Here is a 17028-nt window from a genome sequence, read left to right on the forward strand (position 1 = left end):
CTTTTCATGGCCGTCCCTTCCTTCCTTCCCAGCTTTACGCCAGAAGGGAAAGGTTTCGGAGTGGGCTTTTTTTCCCGAGGATACCCGAGGCGTGTTTCGGAGTGGCTCGAAGAAAGGGGGTGTTTTCCGCCGGTCCCGATGCAAGCGCGCCGCAGGATCCTTTCGTTGTCCGGTGGCGCCAAGCGTGTCTGATTATAACGTGTGTATTGAATGCGGTCATTCTATATAGACTTACTCGCGGAAGGAACTCCCGCCGCTTTCGGGTCCAGTGGGACTGGTTCCGAGGAATTGTGTGGAGGTTTGTGTAACTAAAAAAAACAAGGCTGCCCAAGAGTCCAAGATCCTTTGCTTGGAATAATCGCCAACGAACAATGTATGGTCCTAAGCTTTGCCTGTGATCAGGAGAGTAAAGAGCCATGTTACCTGACTGGATGACCTTGATGTAAAATGTAAATAGAATACAAAACAGTAAACCGGTATAAATATTCTAGGAAAGGAACAGGTTCTCTCCCGCGTTAACCCCGCGTTAACCTTGAATGCCGGCAAAAGTGGCTTTAAACTGCCTTGGGAGCCTTCTTTTTGCAGAGAATTTAGGCATAGATGCTGGGGTGAGGAGATTGTGCCAGATAATTCGGAACTGTAAAGCTGTGAATCAAACAAGTGTAAAGATGTGGCTAATCCACTGTATTAGTAATACAGCCTTTTCCAGGAAATACTGATTTGCCTTCCTAACTAGTTCATTCGGAATGTCCCATAATGGAAGGTTGGTGTGTGGGTTTTTTTGAATCTTAGGAAGGTGAGCAAATGGTAGGATTTTGATAGAGAAGCAGAGAGTGAAAATTGAATTGGTGGTCAACCTTAGACTTTGGAAGAGAGAACGCTGCAGGAATATCAAAGAGTTGTAAACTCAATAGGTCATCTCTCTGCATGTGAAGGAGAAAGCGAAATGAAGGACAGAAATAGAAAGAAGGAACCATTTCCCTCTGATATTTGAACCGATACTAGTTTATTTGGGTGAGAAAATACTAATAAGTTAATAATAAGTTATGCAGGCTTTAAAATGGAAAGGTGTTAAACATTGGAAAGATATTTTTTCCAAGGGTTTTTATCTTGCATGGTTTTCATTTCTTAACCTCATCATTTCTTAGTTCTTTTCTTTAAGCAAAATATAATACACATCCTCAACCCTGTTAAATACACTACTGTCCAAATTGTTAGGAAAGTCAGTTTTCCTTCTATATTCATTTCAAAAAGATAGAAAAAATGGCAGGTTGTTACATATGGGTACCTGCATCCTACATTGAGGGTAATTCTTGAGAATGGAGAAGAAGAAGATAGATAACATCTCTTCTCAGGTTTTGCTTTTTAGAAGTTGTCTTTTTCCCCAAACAGTGTTTTCCATATGCAAATTGCAAATATTTCAAACCCTTAGAAGGGGGGAACTTATAGGAAGGTCACCTGAAGCCTAGAAATGGGAGGGTGGTACCCAATTTTTTACTCTGAACCATTGCTTCATTAAGGAAGCAAACAGGGCTTTCATTTCACAGCATAGTTACCAAGCCCTTTTTCTCAATATGTTTTGTTCTTGGGTTTTAGAAAGCAAATTAACTGCCTACCAAATGGAAAGCCCCACAGATATCTCCAAATCCTGTTGTCTGAATGCATATCTGGCAAATCCAAAATTCTTTTATTATAACTTTGACATATTCCTGTACAACTAACCAGACTCTACCAGACTTTGAAAATGCCTGTTGCTAATGAATTCAGATGAAAAAATGTGAAGCTTTTCATTTTTGCTTTGTTGCTATTGAATTCTGCTTTGTAATATGTGTACTTCTTATGGGTGGGCTTTGCCTAAGAACCATTTGTTTAGTGACAGTTCGAAGTTGCAACAAACTGAAAATAGTGACTGGTCCCTTCGCTTACCACCATCACAGCATCTTCAGAGTCACATGGTCAAAATTTGGATCCTAAGCAACCAGCATGTGTTTATTATGGTTGCAGCATTCTTGGGTCATGTGGACAGCATTTTGTGACCACCTCAGCCAGCTTCCAACAAGCAAAATCAATGAGGAAAGCCAGATTTGCTTAATGATTCACTTAATAACCATGGGAAAAAAAGGCATAAAATTGGGCATGGCTCACTTAACAATCACCTTGCTTAGCAATGTAAATTCTGACCCTATCTGTAAACCTCTTCAGGTCACAGGAACTTTTAGGTATGTGGGTAGAGTATTGTAAGTGTAAGAATTTACAAAACTCAGAAATGTCAACTTTGTAACCTCGAGGAATTGAGTTAAGAAATTTAAGTAGCTGTTTAAATTTTGAACTATGAGTATTGGAGAGAGTTAAATATATCCAGAGTGGTCATGCATTGACATCTGATTGGCATACAAACAATTTCTAAATGAGTTGTAAATGCTTTTTAAAAAGATACTCCCCATCAGAACAAGATACCAAGGGTGTCAATGGTTTTAATAATTGGACTTCCAGACGTTTAGGCAGAAATGGCTTCATAGTGAGAAGGGAATGAATGGATATATAAAACGTTGTTCAATGGTAGGATAAGGGATTGTTGCCTCTATATTGGAAACTTTGTTTAGTGTTTGACATTGTGGTACAGTATAAACAGGACTCTAGCATTATCTCAGTGCATGGTCATATGGGTTGGTATTCATCCCTGGTGAATGTTCTACAGAGGATTTTCTGCAGTGTTTATTCCATTTTCACATTCTATTGTACTGACTATACAATGCTAATTCTACAAAAGCATTTGTTTTGTTGCTCAGCGAATCTGTTTGGGGGCAGCAGCATAATCTTCAAAATGTTAAATTGGTCTCCTAAAACTAAATTGCTACTGCATTGATGATGTCATTCTATAACATATCCTGAAAGCAAGTTAGCATATTAAAAAGCTTTTTTTGCACTATCTCAAGATTTTATTGAATTTCGATATTTAGACAAATAGTATATACTTAAAACAATATCTTATGAGAGTAGTTAGGATGCCTTTAGTCAAAGAAAGAAAAAAATGGAGAAAACAGCACATTTTACCATATTTTTATATTTACAGAAATGTATTCTTTTTTTCAACAGTTTCTTAAAATTTTCACTTTCCTTATTAGAAATAAGCATCTCTATTTCAAAGCTGTTATCATTTTTGGAGACATGAATAAATTATTTATGTAATAAACCTGACAGGTATTTACTAATTGCACTCAAAATTATCAAACTGGGTATTAACTGTACTGTTGAGGCTTTATAGAGAATTATACTTCAGGAGGTTATCCTGCTTATTTTATATTGAAAAACAATTATTTATTTCATTATTATTTATTTAGGATTCTTTTCTAGGCTGCCCGACTCCCAAAAAAATGTTGGGCTGGTTACAATATTTAAAATATAGTTTTATTAAAAATGTGATTAGTAAACTATAACAAACCTAAATCATATTGAAAACATTACTTTGTTTTTATTTATAATGTATATTTTTTTAAAAAAAGCAGAAGTTGTAATAAAATGTAATGCATGGGACAAATACTATAAACCTCTATCTATCTATCTATCCATCCATCCATCCATCCATCCATCCATCCATCCATCCATCCATCTATATATCTAATGCATTCACCATCCATCTCACCTGAGTGAATCTGGGTACTTTACAACAAAAAACATACAGTGGTGTAAAAAAACATAACTCATAATTTAAAAAGAGAGTTAAAAACAGAATTAAAGCAAAGTTAAAAAAAATGTTAGAAGCTAAAGAAGTGGAGGGAGCACCTTCAAGCCACCAATCATCCCCAGGATTGCATATCACTCCCCTGCCACTAGAAGATCAGAAGAGTGGGAGCCTATCACATCTTTGGGCGTAGAATGTCACAAAGGGGCAGGGGCAATGTCAGAGAAGGCTCTTCCTAGATTATGCCGGTCAAAATTCTTTAATTGGTGGGATCCACACCATATCCCCCCTACTTGGCTGGGTAGGATGGATTGATGTAATTGGTAGGAAACAGCTCCTTAGGTGACATGCTCCTGTGCCAGAAAAGATAATGATTTAAAAAGCCTGTTTGAATGAAAATGGCTTCATGTGACTCCTTAAAACATTGATATTGGAAATATTAAAAGGGAATAGGTAAGGCAATCCTGTTCTAGTTTAGTAGCTACATTTGCTTAAGTGTTAAAAGGAACCCGGAGGAGGGCCTATGACTGTGGTGGTGAACTTATGGCACACGTGTCACAGGTGGCACGCAGAGCCCTCTCTGCGCACAAGCAAGCTGTCACTCCAGTTCAGCTCCACCACGCATGCACATGCGCCTCTCACTGGCCAGCTGATTTTTCGGTCTTTGTCATGCATGCATGGAGGATGGGGTGCATGCGGGAGACGCACATGCATTCAGGGGGCAGGCGGTTGCACACGCATGTGCGGGGAACATGCAGGGGGGTCACAAACGCATGTGGGGGTGCAGGGGGCTCACGCATGCATTGCATTATGGAAGTGCAAGAGCGCTTTCGGCATGCGACAGCAAAAAGGTTGGCCATCACTGGCCTATGAGAAGGCCAATTAATATGAACAAAGGTAGTCCTTGTAGAATTTTAGGACACTTTTAGGATACTTTTCCTCCCATCTATGTTAGACTTTAGTTTCCCCTAATCTTTAGTTAGTATAACCATTGGTTGATTTAATGTTTTCAAAGAGAGAACCATAACTTTGATCTGTATTCACCAATAGAGTGGGAATCAATATACTTCTGGTGAGATATGACACATATGCCAGTTTTGATTAATTTTGGTTAGCAAGGCCTAAATTTATCCTCACTTGACAGAGGCACTTAGCCCAACCTGTCTCACATAGTAATTGAAGAAGACCTCAGCATATGTCGTTTTGAGCTTCTAGATGTAATGCATGTTATAAATGTAACAATAAATATAGCTGGTTGATCGGAAAGCACCATGGGCAAACAGAACTGAATATTTTGGGCTAACTAATCGTGTAGCATTGTTGATATTTTCCTCTTGTAGATGGATAAATGTAAATTCTATGGAACCTAGTAGGACTTTCTTTGGAGTAAACATAGCAAGATCTGGCTCCAGTATTTTTGCTTTGTACTTCCTATTGCAACAATGTGACTATAACTATAATAACGTATCAAGTTATGCCAATTTCTTACACTGTTCTCATGAAGCAAGAGATATATCACAATTAAGAAAGATTCTGTTTCCCTATTTTACACTTTCTAATGTGCTGCTGGATTATTTTTTTAAAAAAATACATCAAAAGAAGCAGGTGTAAAATATTGGCTCAGGACAGAACCAGTGATATTATGTAAGCTTTGAGCTCTATGCTAGGATGACCTGCACTTAAACCTGCAAATTTATAATTGAATGATGTAAGATTAGGGTTCTAATAGTCTAAAAGAAAAAGAGTTTTCTTTCCGGTGTATAATTAGAAAACCTGTGATCTATTGCGTCATTATTTCAGAGATCTTTCCTTACCAAAATAGAGACACAGGTAGACAAAAAAGCACTAGGAACAGGAGTGACGTCTGACTTCCTAGCCAGCTTTCCCATTGACTTTCCTTATGGGAACCTGGCAGGGAACATGGGAAATGACATTCACAGCTGTAGCACTGAAGGAGCAACAACTTTGCCAAATGTCAATCTTACAAGAATCATGGGACCTGGAGTTCAAATGCATTACGTGGATTATCCCAGTTGAGGTACATTGATTGAAAAATTGTTGCCCTGTCATGTCCCAGTTTGCCCAGTTGAAGGTTACAAACGAACAGTTACAAAATATTTAGTAGTATATAGATAGAAATTATTGGAGAATCCATCCAATGCACTACTGCATATGTTTATGGGGGAAGATCTCCTTCACTATAAACCACAAACAAATATAGAAACAAAATAGCAAAATTAGAGAGATGGTGAGAAACAACATAAAACATTCTTTTTATGTTTTTAAAGTTCATTTGAATACACAGGGCTTAGCTGAAAATACATTTCTCTTATTGTAGGTTTAGCTTTGTATTGCATTTTAAGCATCTTTCTGATTATTGTTTTAAACCAGTCAGGTGCTTTCAAGAAAATTAACCCCATGTTTGCATGGGCATATTAAACAGCAGTGCCATATAAGCTCTACAAGTTCATAGGCTTCAGCAAGTATGAACTATTTCATTTTCAAGCATGTAATTTTGAATGCATTTGAAGATAAAATTAGTAGGTCTTAATTATGGCTTCCTTCTGGTATATAGTACTAGGAGGAGGTAGGGTGCACTGATAGAATGTGTTGAGTACTGTGTGAAGATAAACAGGACTACTACAGAAATACAAATCAAGGAATCTGAACCAGCCAAACTTACATGGATAGAAAGGATAAGAAAGAATGGCATGATAATTTAGACTGAGAAGAAATAATACAGGAAGCTTCATATGTTGTAAAGTAGCTGCAAAGTAAATAATCTGCAGTCTCCTTATAGCCACTTATGCAAGTTACAAGGCAAGGGTTACTTGTGTTTTCCCAAGAACCTAAGGGGTAGAAAGAGAAGAACAAAGAAGATTAAAAAAGCATTGGGGGGGGGAGGGAATGGTAAAAAGCTTAATGTTTGTTCTGCTTAAACCTCTACATTCCTATATGTATAGGTTTCTATATTCATTTTAACAGAGAAGAAACAAAGCATAGGAGTTTGTGTGATCTATATATGAACAGTAGTGTATTTAAGATAGATAGATAGATAGATAGATAGATAGATAGATGATAGACAGACAGATAATGTATATAATACTGTTTTATATATACTGTATAGAGAGAGAACTGTTATATATATTAGTCCAAATTTTATATGTGTGTGTGTGTGTGTGTGTGTGTGTGTATACTTACATATGTAGGCACCAAACAGAACTATGGAGCATATATTTTGTTACTACTGTTTCTATGTGCAATCTTTTGAGAGAGACACAGGAGGAGGAAAAGCAGTTCTAGAAACTACTATTTGTAGGTGCTTGCTGTTGTAGATTCTTAGTTTAATTTTCCTATGCATAGGACTCTTTTTTCTTTACCCAGTTAAAAACATTCTAGAAAACAAATTAGTAAGAGAAGGGTAGTGTTGCTATAATTCCCCAAAATAATAATAAGTATGCAATGTACAACAATGTGCAAAAAAATCAAAGCTGCTTGGGAAGGTGAGAAAAAAGGAATTTCCTCCTCCACCCTTGCTGTCCTCCACCCTTGCTGTTGCTAACTTGTAATCTAATGTTGCTGGAAAGGCGGAAGGGAGGAGGCAATAGAGAGGTTGCACTTATCTTCAGAATGTCACTTTGTGTGCTCACTCTGAAGGCCTTTAAGGCAATAGGTCTTATCAAACACTTTTTAAACATTTAGTCATAGCTGACGGAAAAGCCATTTGAATGAGGGGAGGGGCAGAGTGGACTAGGTCAGGGATTGAATTAGTTGAGCACTTAGTGCTGTGAATTTTAGAGTGTCTTCCAAGGAATTTTAGAGTGTTTGGTCACTTATATCATGGTTCAGTGCCGGTTAAAATCTCAGTTCATTCACATGTCCAAGAATGTCCATAGAAAGTTACATTCAAAAGAGAAGCATTGGTTCACCATATGGGGAGAATAAAAATTAATGTAAATATGAAATCCCATATGATTGCCCAAAATTTCATGTAATACTTAATGATATGCTTTTAATTGGACCTACAAGCACTCTGGCAACTAACACAGTAATCTCAAAATAACTGTTTTATAATAATGGATTTATTGGCCACAGACCTGGACACTATATTCTGCACCAGTTGTAAATTCTTAATTATATTCAAAGGATGCTTTCAGATTGCATTACAGTAGCCAAATTGCATGGTGACCAAGGTGTAAGTCACTTTCAGAAGGGATCTAGATAGGACCATAACTGGTGTTCTGTCCTCACTACACATTAGTCTATGTGCAACTCGACATGCAACTAAACCCACCTATCCTCCAATAAAACAGACCGTGTGCATAGATCTCAATGCTTTATTGAAAGAACAGGATATGGTGAAACTGGGGAAAATAGGGATATACACAATGAGAACCAAATACAAGATTGACAGTATTATGTTACTGCTGAACATAACAATTAATAAATACAAGCAATTTAAATCTCACCAGGGATGCTCCGTGTGTGGGAAGGGTTTGTCCTTGGATGATCCTGTGCCACAGATTAAGATGGATCTCCAAATGCTAAAGGAAATGGAGTCTGGCTTCCCAGCGTGCTCTTGGTTTGAGAGTGCGGGTTGATGGGTAAAATGGGTTTGGTCAGCTTTAAACAATGTACTTGGTACTTGTTCCTCAGGCCACTGAGAGAGCAACAACAGTATACAAAAAGTTATATGCTGGGGCATGACAGCTGATGTAAATTCTGCAGCTGTGTGATGGGTCACAGCTTCCATCTGTTATTCTAGCAGGAGTTGTGCGTCTAAAGGGACCAGCTCCTCCACAGGAGGCATAGTATTTTGAAGACTAATATTCCTGGTTGCTTATTAACAAAACACAACTCCATCTTGATAATATTAATCTGGGCTTGTTTCTTTCCATTGCTTACCACCTTCAGATACTAGTTCAAGACTTATAACAGCATTTTCAGCTCTCCATGGGATGGCAATATTCAGTTCAGTGTCATCCACATACTAAGAAAGAAAATTGGAAAAAGCAAAACAGAAAGACAAATACATACGTTGTCAAGGAAATAAAAAACATATTGACAATAGGTAAGCATGGTGATATAGGCGTGGCTACATTGACAAGGCTGGGAACCTTAGAAAGTATTGTAAACGTGAAAATATGAAGAGAAATTATTTCCTTATTGTTGCCAAGAAAAGTATGTAGACATACCCATTTGGTCACCAGACTCAAAAGCGTCTTTATCTTATATTCAGCTGAAAGCTTCCTTAAGTAGGACATCCTTATCTGCTCTTAAAAATAGCAGATACAGATTTGACTTACAGTCTACTGCTGCATTTGTTATAGAGATGTGTCCAGAATTTCTCCCCTCTACCACACATGGAAATATCATCCAGTTTCTCCACATTCCTGCCAACACATTGGTGATATATTGCTGTAAGTACTACCTAGCAGTATCAGTTTGAGGTACAATCTATACATAAAACTTTTCCGAATATTGTTTGATATTTTCTGTGACTATGCCATGTAGTTTCTCATGGTGCTTTAATAGCAATTTCAGCTGGGTTAAATTTGTTTTCTACCGTATTACCTTTAAATAATAAAGGCAGGATACATATAAATAAATAAAGCAATTTGTCAATATTTGGTTTATAATCTTTAGGCTATAAGTACATATCTTATAGAATACTTATAGCTTGTAAGGACAAGCTAGTTAGTGCATTGTTAACATCCTACAAAAAGATTGCATATCTGTGTACAAAAAAAGTTGCCTAAAAATGCCTGGTTCTACATAAGCATCACGTTAGCATAAAGAAGAATATCTGAACCTGTAGCTATTATAATATAGGATGAACCTGAATACTGAGATATATATCTTGCCTTTCCTTTGAGAGCTCAATACAGCATTCAGATCAAAAGATAGGCATACGTTTTGTTATTATTATTAGGCTGGATAATGTTCTCATATGTCATTTGTGACTTACCTTTGTGTAGCATATAATTAGAAGAACTGTGATTACCATCTAGCTGTTCCAAACAAATCATGACATATTGGATTGACATAGCATTATCTGACTAACCAAGAGTGTTGTGCTTCTTTCCCATCCCTACTGAAAACTTTTGGATTAATCTCTAGCTACAAATTAGGATATCAGTCTTATCATTATCAGGTATTGGTAGCCTTCTGGTTACAACTATTGTTGGCTCAGGATTGCCATCACTAAGCAATGACAGCACATGACGGCAACATTTAACAATAGCAATCCAGACAGTTCCAGTTGTTCTAATTCAAAATACAGGTAGCCCTTGAGTTACGACCACAATTGAGCCCAAAATTTCTGTTGCTAAGCAAGACAGTTGTTAAGTGAGTTTTGCCCTATTTTATGACCTTTCTTGCCACAGTTGTTAAATGAAACACTGCAGTTGTTAAGTTAGAACCATGGTTGTTAACTAACTTCCCCATTGATTTTGCTTGTCAGAAGGTCGCAAAAGGTGATCATGTGACCTGGACACAGCAACCATCATAAATATGAACCAATTGCCAGGCATCTGAATTTTGTTCATGTGATCATGGCAATGTTGCAATGGTCGTAGGTGTGACCTACAATATCGTAACTCCAAATGATCAATAAATGAATATGGATATGTAAATGTATATGGCTCATTAGGCAGGAGGTGGATGGAGAGCCGGATAAGGAGGGTAGGGGTGTAGCAAGATTGTGCAGCAGGCCCAGCACAGGTTGTGTGAAAATTGGGGGATGCTGCAGTGTGGTGCAAGTGGCACAAGTTCAGGAAGACCGGGGAAAGAGCATAGAGTGTGTAAACATAAGGAGGACCAGGAAGGAGGCCATTAGTGGGTATGTACATGTGTATGAGTGCAAGAAGGCCGGGAAAAGAGAGTGTGGGTGCATGCAAGTATGTGCAAGCCCAGGGAGGCTGGGAAAAAGAATGCAAGGTACATATGAGCAAAAGGGGAAAGGAGGGCATAACGCATTTGAGGGTTTGTAAGCATGAATTTACCCAAATTCTGTTCACATGACCCTCAGTTGTTACCTTGTATAACAAAACATTTGCAAGAAAACAACAAAGCTCAAAGAATACTAAGGACTACATAGTTCAACCAAACTATATATATATATTCTCTTCTAGTAGTAAAGTTTTTATGTTTAGCTGTTAACAAAGGCAAATTAATTTAACTGTATTATGCAATCAGGCTATCCTATAGAAAACTGTGGTTATGTTCTCATTCCTGAGATGATAAACCAGCTAAAGTTTATAAAGTTGTAAAGCTGTATTACATCCGCTTCTGTATCAAGTCTTGAAATTACATTGACACATCAGATATCACACCAGAGCTCTGTAACCTTCAAATCAGCTAATGTTGAATTCATTGATCTGCATTCATATTTCTGCTTCCCTATTGCAGTAAGAAACAGTGGCAGCAAGGAGAGTTTTTCTCTTCAATATAGGTTACTAATCCCTTAAGTCTTCTTAATGGAAAAATCACTTGGCTATAATTAAATCTCACAGCCCCTGGACATAAAGAAAAAGAATCAAATAATAACCACAAGGGAATACAATTAAATGATTCCATTCCTAACTTATTAAAATGAATAATGCAGCATGGGTTTGTTCAGATGTGGGAATGTGTGACATACTAAACAAACACTTTCTTAGTTTGGGTGGGATACCCTTTTACGGATGCAGCATTAATGATTTTTTTTTTGGGTGGTAGAGGAAATGCTAGAATTTCCTTAGAGTGTCCTGGATAATGATGACAGGAAACTTGTTTTAAATGCCTGGGGTGCTTCATGTAACCTCTTCGGCACAGATCCTTGCAGAAGAGTTTGAAAACATTTTATATTACAACAGCACTGCACTTCTAAATCTGACACTAACTCTGATAGAGAGAAAAACGACTACCGTATTTATTCACTGTTCTGTTTACATGTTGTTATATCAAGTCATGGTTTGTTTTAACTGCTTTAGTGAACAAGTTATAAGGATTAATTTCACATAATATTCAAAACTAGATTGGCTGGTTGATTTTGGGAAAATCTGAGTAATGAAAGTTCACAATTTTCTATACAAAATAGCTAAATTCATGTTAAACATTTTTATAGCAGCTTCAGCTCAGTTCTACCATTTGGTACAGTATATCTAACCTAATCTAAGAAGGTGCACATTATAGGGCGAGTCGAATTTTTCAGCTTTCAATTTCCAAACATTAGGGGTGCTCAAAAGTTGTGACATGCCTTAGGGATTGTAAATATATTTTGGTCACTTTAATATTATTTGACACCGTTGCTGTAGAACATCCACTTTTTTGCTACTGAAAAGTTAGTCTTTGAATGAAATGAATCATCAACTTAAATTCTATAACTCTGATTTGATGACAAGGCTGACTCAGATAGGCAACCATTCCAGGATAAATAACTATGTGGCTTAGCAATGTACAGTCTTAAACTCTCTGGTCAGATGGGATATGATACTTCTTCCCACCCCCAGTTCCCACAAAGATGACTTGGAGGCTGTCACTTGCTGCTTTTCTTTTTTTAAAATCTATTCAAACCATTGCGGACATTTATGGACATTGTTGGGAGGATGCTAATCCATCTTCATTCCTTTCTTCCACTCCCCATGTAGCCAGAGGGAGTAAAAAGTAAAAGGAAAGGGAAAACTGCATTCCTAGAAGAGCTTCATTTTGGAGAGGCTGCATTTCTTTGTGCTGGTAAGAGGAAGGGAAGATCAATTCTCTTCCTGTTTGTGTGGTATGGCTGATTTAGGTTAATTTAGCCTCAAGCTTGGGATTGCTTAGCCCTGAAACTAATCCTCCTTTATTCTCAGACTCGAATAACACATTAACTTTCCCTTTTGATCCAGTTACATTTGCTGTGCAAACACAACCAAAATTTGGAGCAGCAACGCTTTAAATGGGGACTACCCAAAGTTTATAATATGGAACTCTCTGTAACATATTGTCTTTATGCAGCCTTCAACTTTAGCTCCTGTTGTTTGACCTGGACATTCTTAAGTTTTTTTGTGTGGTATAGCCTTTAATTTCTACTGCAGGAAAGGGTCATGAGAGTATATATCTAGGAAATGCTGTTTCCTTTCCTATACGGGAGATTAAAATGCAACTGGGTTTCTCATTCTTTTAAAGTTTTGATTTGTTGCTGTTAAACTGGTTGAATTAGTAAAACCGCCGGCTTTCCTTGAATCTGCAAGAAAAAAAATGATTTATTGTAGCCTTCTTAGCTTCAGAATGTAGTGTGCCAGGTGTGAATTTCCCATACTCTGCTAGAAGATTCTAATGGAACTTTTAGAAAGCATTGTTTTTTTTGTCAAGTTTTAGAATACTGCTGACATTATAACAAAAGCCTTAAGCTGGAATAACTACTAGTCTGAATAATTATATAGTAGCTTCTATGATGTTGGGAGGACACTCTCTTTCTCTGGAAATTGAATTGTTCTTGAAATAAATAGTTGCAAAAGTGGATGTTGCATCTTAGGTTTGCTGCTTTACAAAAAAAAAGTAAAAATAATATAAATACCTGGCTGCAATCATGTCATTTTCTATAATCTTCAGATACATAGGAAGCTTAGCTTTCCCATCACCTTCTTTCTACCTAGGCCTTTTATATAAAAATGCCAGACTTGAGACTTACTTCATGCAATCATGTGCTCTAATTTCATTTAAGTATGATCAGGATCATAGCATGATTTCAATCTTACACCTGGTGAGATTTATTGAACCCCCCCCCCCCAAAAAAAAAGCTTATAAGCATTACAACTGGGTTATACTTTGGAATTGAGCCTATACAAGTCCTTTAGAACATGTATATTTAAGAGCCTAAAAGCATATCAACATTTATGTTATAAATAAAAGGATGCTACCTAAAGAAAGCTTCCTTGTTGGAGTTCCAGCTGTATGCATCTTATAGATTTAGCTTGGTTTATTGGTATTTTGCTCAAATAATGGGATTTTTTTCAAATTTGGAACTGAATATAAAAAGTGAATGAGACATTTAATCTATATAATTTGAGATCACGTTTATAAAACATTCATCTACAACTTTTCACATCTTATTTCATTTGCAGTGAAATTCATCTGATAAGTAATAGAAGGTTTCTTAAGGGCTACAAATCTGCATTTTAAAACAAATTGTGAATATAGCAAGCAAGCATATTGTGGAAACTAGACGCCAGGATTTGCTGCCACTTAATGTGCAAAGTTACTGCAGAGAAGCAGGGAAGAAATGACATCTGATTTTTCACTTTAAGGCCTTGGATTTTTGGAAGTTAAAGGGAATGGCTTCTGTGTCTGATTGGGCCATTACAATGGGCTGTGAAAGCCCTGATGCAATTGCCACATGGCTGAAAGGACTCTAATAGAACAATTATTATAATAACTGTGTCTGCCTCCCACAGTCTAACCCCTCCCAAGATGTAACAAATGCCTGTGTAACTACGAAGCTGTTAGGGAAATTATTCCATTCCTGGATTCCCAGTTAATCCCTGTAATATTCCTATCCATGAAAAGACTCCTTATCTTAAATCACAATCTTTGGCTGTATCAGCAGCTGTTGTCAACCCTAATTGAGATTGCTGGTAGAGCAGGATCAAAAGATTTGCATTGCTGCAATGCTTGGAATTGTGATTTAAAGTTTCAGTCTCCTCTCTGGCATCCTACAACATATCCCTGATTCTTGCTTAACTTCTAGCCTGAGCATGTCGCCTGTTCCTAATACAGTTCTGTTTCCTGTATGCAAACTCTGCATCTCACCCTATAACAACTCCAATTGTAATGGATACTTTAACTACTTAATTTTTCTTAAGAGACCCAGATGGTGTAGTGACTAAGGGATTAGGTTAGAAACTGGAAGACCATGAATTCTAGCCCTGCCTTAGGCCCAAAGCCAACTGGTTGACCTTGGGCCACTCACCCTCTCTCAACCCTAAGAAGGAGGCAACGGCAAACCACTTTCAAAAACCTTGTCAAGAAAATTGTCCAGTCAAGCCACTGACTCAAAGGCACCACCTTCTCCTCTTTGTTTTTTTTTGTTTTTTTTTAAATATAATTTTTATTAAACATTATTACCTTTAAAAAACAGAAAAAAACAATACAGCGACATAAATACAACGACATAAGCAAGACAAATCATACATAAAACATACAGATACAAATGCCGTTTTAGACATACAACCCCCCCTCCCCCCCCACGGTGACAGTCATTCACAGCCCAGTTTTTCTTTCTTTCCTCATTATTAGATCTCTAAGCCACATCTTCTCATTGCAAGATTCAGGGATCTATTACAGTACCTATGTTAACTTTCCCCATTTTAAGTCCCTGCTGTTCTCCTAGTCGCCCACATATACCATAGGTTCCAGCTAAGATAATGTTCTGTTTCTCCTTTGTCCCTCAGCCAACCCGTCATTCTGTCCATTTCTGCACATTCGTAGATCTTTTTAATTAATGCATCTTCCGGCGGTATAGTGGTGGATTTCCAAAATTGTGCATAGGTTATTCTTGCGGCCACAATTATATGCAGGCTCAAATGCCATATTGAACTGCTTATGTTATCTGGTTTGATGCTTAGTAACAGGTTCTCAGGTCTCCATTCAATGTTTGCCCCGGTAACCTCTTTTAACCATTTTTTAATCCTTTTCCAATATTTCGTGGCCTCAGTACAGGACCACCAAATATGGTAGAATGTGCCATCCTTTCTTCCACATTTCCAACACAATGGAGATAACCCAGGAAACATCTTAGCTAACCTCGTTGGGGGGAAGTGCCACCTATAAACCATCTTGTATATGTTTTCTTTGAATGCAGTAGATGTTGTAAGTTTAATGGTCTTACTCCATAGATCCCACCATTTGCCCATTTCAATTTCATAACCTAGGTTTCTCTCCCATACTGTTAGAAGGCTTTTGTCCATCTCTTCATTAGTATCTTGGCAGGTCAAAAATTGGTAGATCTTCGATAACATTTTTTTGTCTCCACCAAACAAGATCTTATCTAGCCCCTGAGGGTTTGGGTAGATCCCGAAACGTGCCTTATCACTTTTAAACCTGTTTCTAACCTGTAAATATTCCCACCATTCCAAATTCCTGCCCTGTTGCTCTAATTCCATCTTTGTTTTTATGTTGCCCTCTTCTGTCATAATATCTTTATATGTTATGTTTCTTGTCCAATTAAATAAACTCGGATGCGTTAAGGCCTCTAATGGTGCCAACCAACACGGAACCCTAAGATAATATTTTTTCCTCATTTTTTCCCAGACCCCCATCAAAATCTTCCGAATATAATGTCCCATGAAGTACCTATGGGGGGTGTCTCTTTCTTGCCAGAGGGAGGCTTCTCCTCTTTGTTATTAGTTCTTGCAACGTCTGTTTGCTACAGGCTAAAGTATCACTGGGAAAATTTTTCACCATTTGGTTCTCCTTAAGTGCTTGTTAAAAACATATCACAGCAACCAGAAACTGCCATTCTTACAAGTGGCTGTGGATGCTGGGAGTCCTGCAGCATACCTGCAAGATACTATATTGAGAAAATTAGTATATAGCTGCTATGGTATAAGTGAACCTTGAAAAGAGGTAATGTAAAATAAATTACCTGCTCATAAACTAAGAGAGCTATAGCCAAACTTGTCCCAATATTCTTATGATAGCTTCTGTGAACATTATGGAAGGTATCTTTTTAGCTTTTAACTTACAGATGGAGATGATAAAGTGCAAAACTATTTGTATTTTAATTGTGCTAAGAGAAACATAGGGAACTCTCCCTGATTGTTTTTATATACACCATAAAGTCCAGTTTTGAAAATGAATAAACAGAATCCCCCCCCCCACTGCTACTTGCTTTAAAAAGTGGGCTGCAGGTATTTAATTCAACCTTGAGAAACTGGTAACTCTATCCAGGTCACACAGTAGCACAAGCTGGTGCTTAATCATTCATTTATTAGTGCTAAGGTTATTGTGCCTGAAAGACAAATGGCAAGAAATGGTGTCACTCTGTCTCAATGGACCACACTGGAGATGAATTGGACAAGGGTAATCTGTCTTTCTTGAATTTATCATATGTCTACTTAGAGCTGAAATTTAGCAGCTGTTTTACTCTCAGCATGGAAGTTGTAGTTTTTTCCCGCCTACAATTATCTTTTAACAATTGATGTTTTTAAATGTATAGATAATTAATATTAATTGGCAAAACAAAGTCCCATCTACAATCATAGCCATGCTCATTGTGCTGTCTATAATAAGTATTTATTATGGCATGGCTGAAAAATGAGTATAAACTTTATAATTTTTCTTGTCTTTGGCTTGATAGTGGCATGCTTCTACAACAACAGTGTCAA

The 17028-nt window shown here is 37.3% G+C and overlaps 1 protein-coding gene and 1 long non-coding RNA gene across 5 annotated transcripts in view; one reads left to right on the forward strand and one right to left on the reverse strand.

Moving 5' to 3' along the window:
• The window catches only part of LOC116506138 (A-kinase anchor protein 2-like), a 161327-nt gene that overhangs the window by 78715 nt on the left and 65584 nt on the right, over window positions 1-17028 (forward strand). The window lies entirely within an intron of this gene.
• The window catches only part of LOC116506142, a 30965-nt gene continuing 22021 nt past the window's right edge, over window positions 8085-17028 (reverse strand). Inside the window, exon 4 of the long non-coding RNA XR_004255008.1 lies at window positions 8085-8672. This is a non-coding gene — a long non-coding RNA (uncharacterized LOC116506142). The remainder of the gene's footprint in view (window positions 8673-17028) is intronic.

This window comes from Thamnophis elegans, chromosome 3 (genome assembly GCF_009769535.1).
Source record: "Thamnophis elegans isolate rThaEle1 chromosome 3, rThaEle1.pri, whole genome shotgun sequence".
NCBI classification, from domain to species: domain Eukaryota; kingdom Metazoa; phylum Chordata; class Lepidosauria; order Squamata; family Colubridae; genus Thamnophis; species Thamnophis elegans.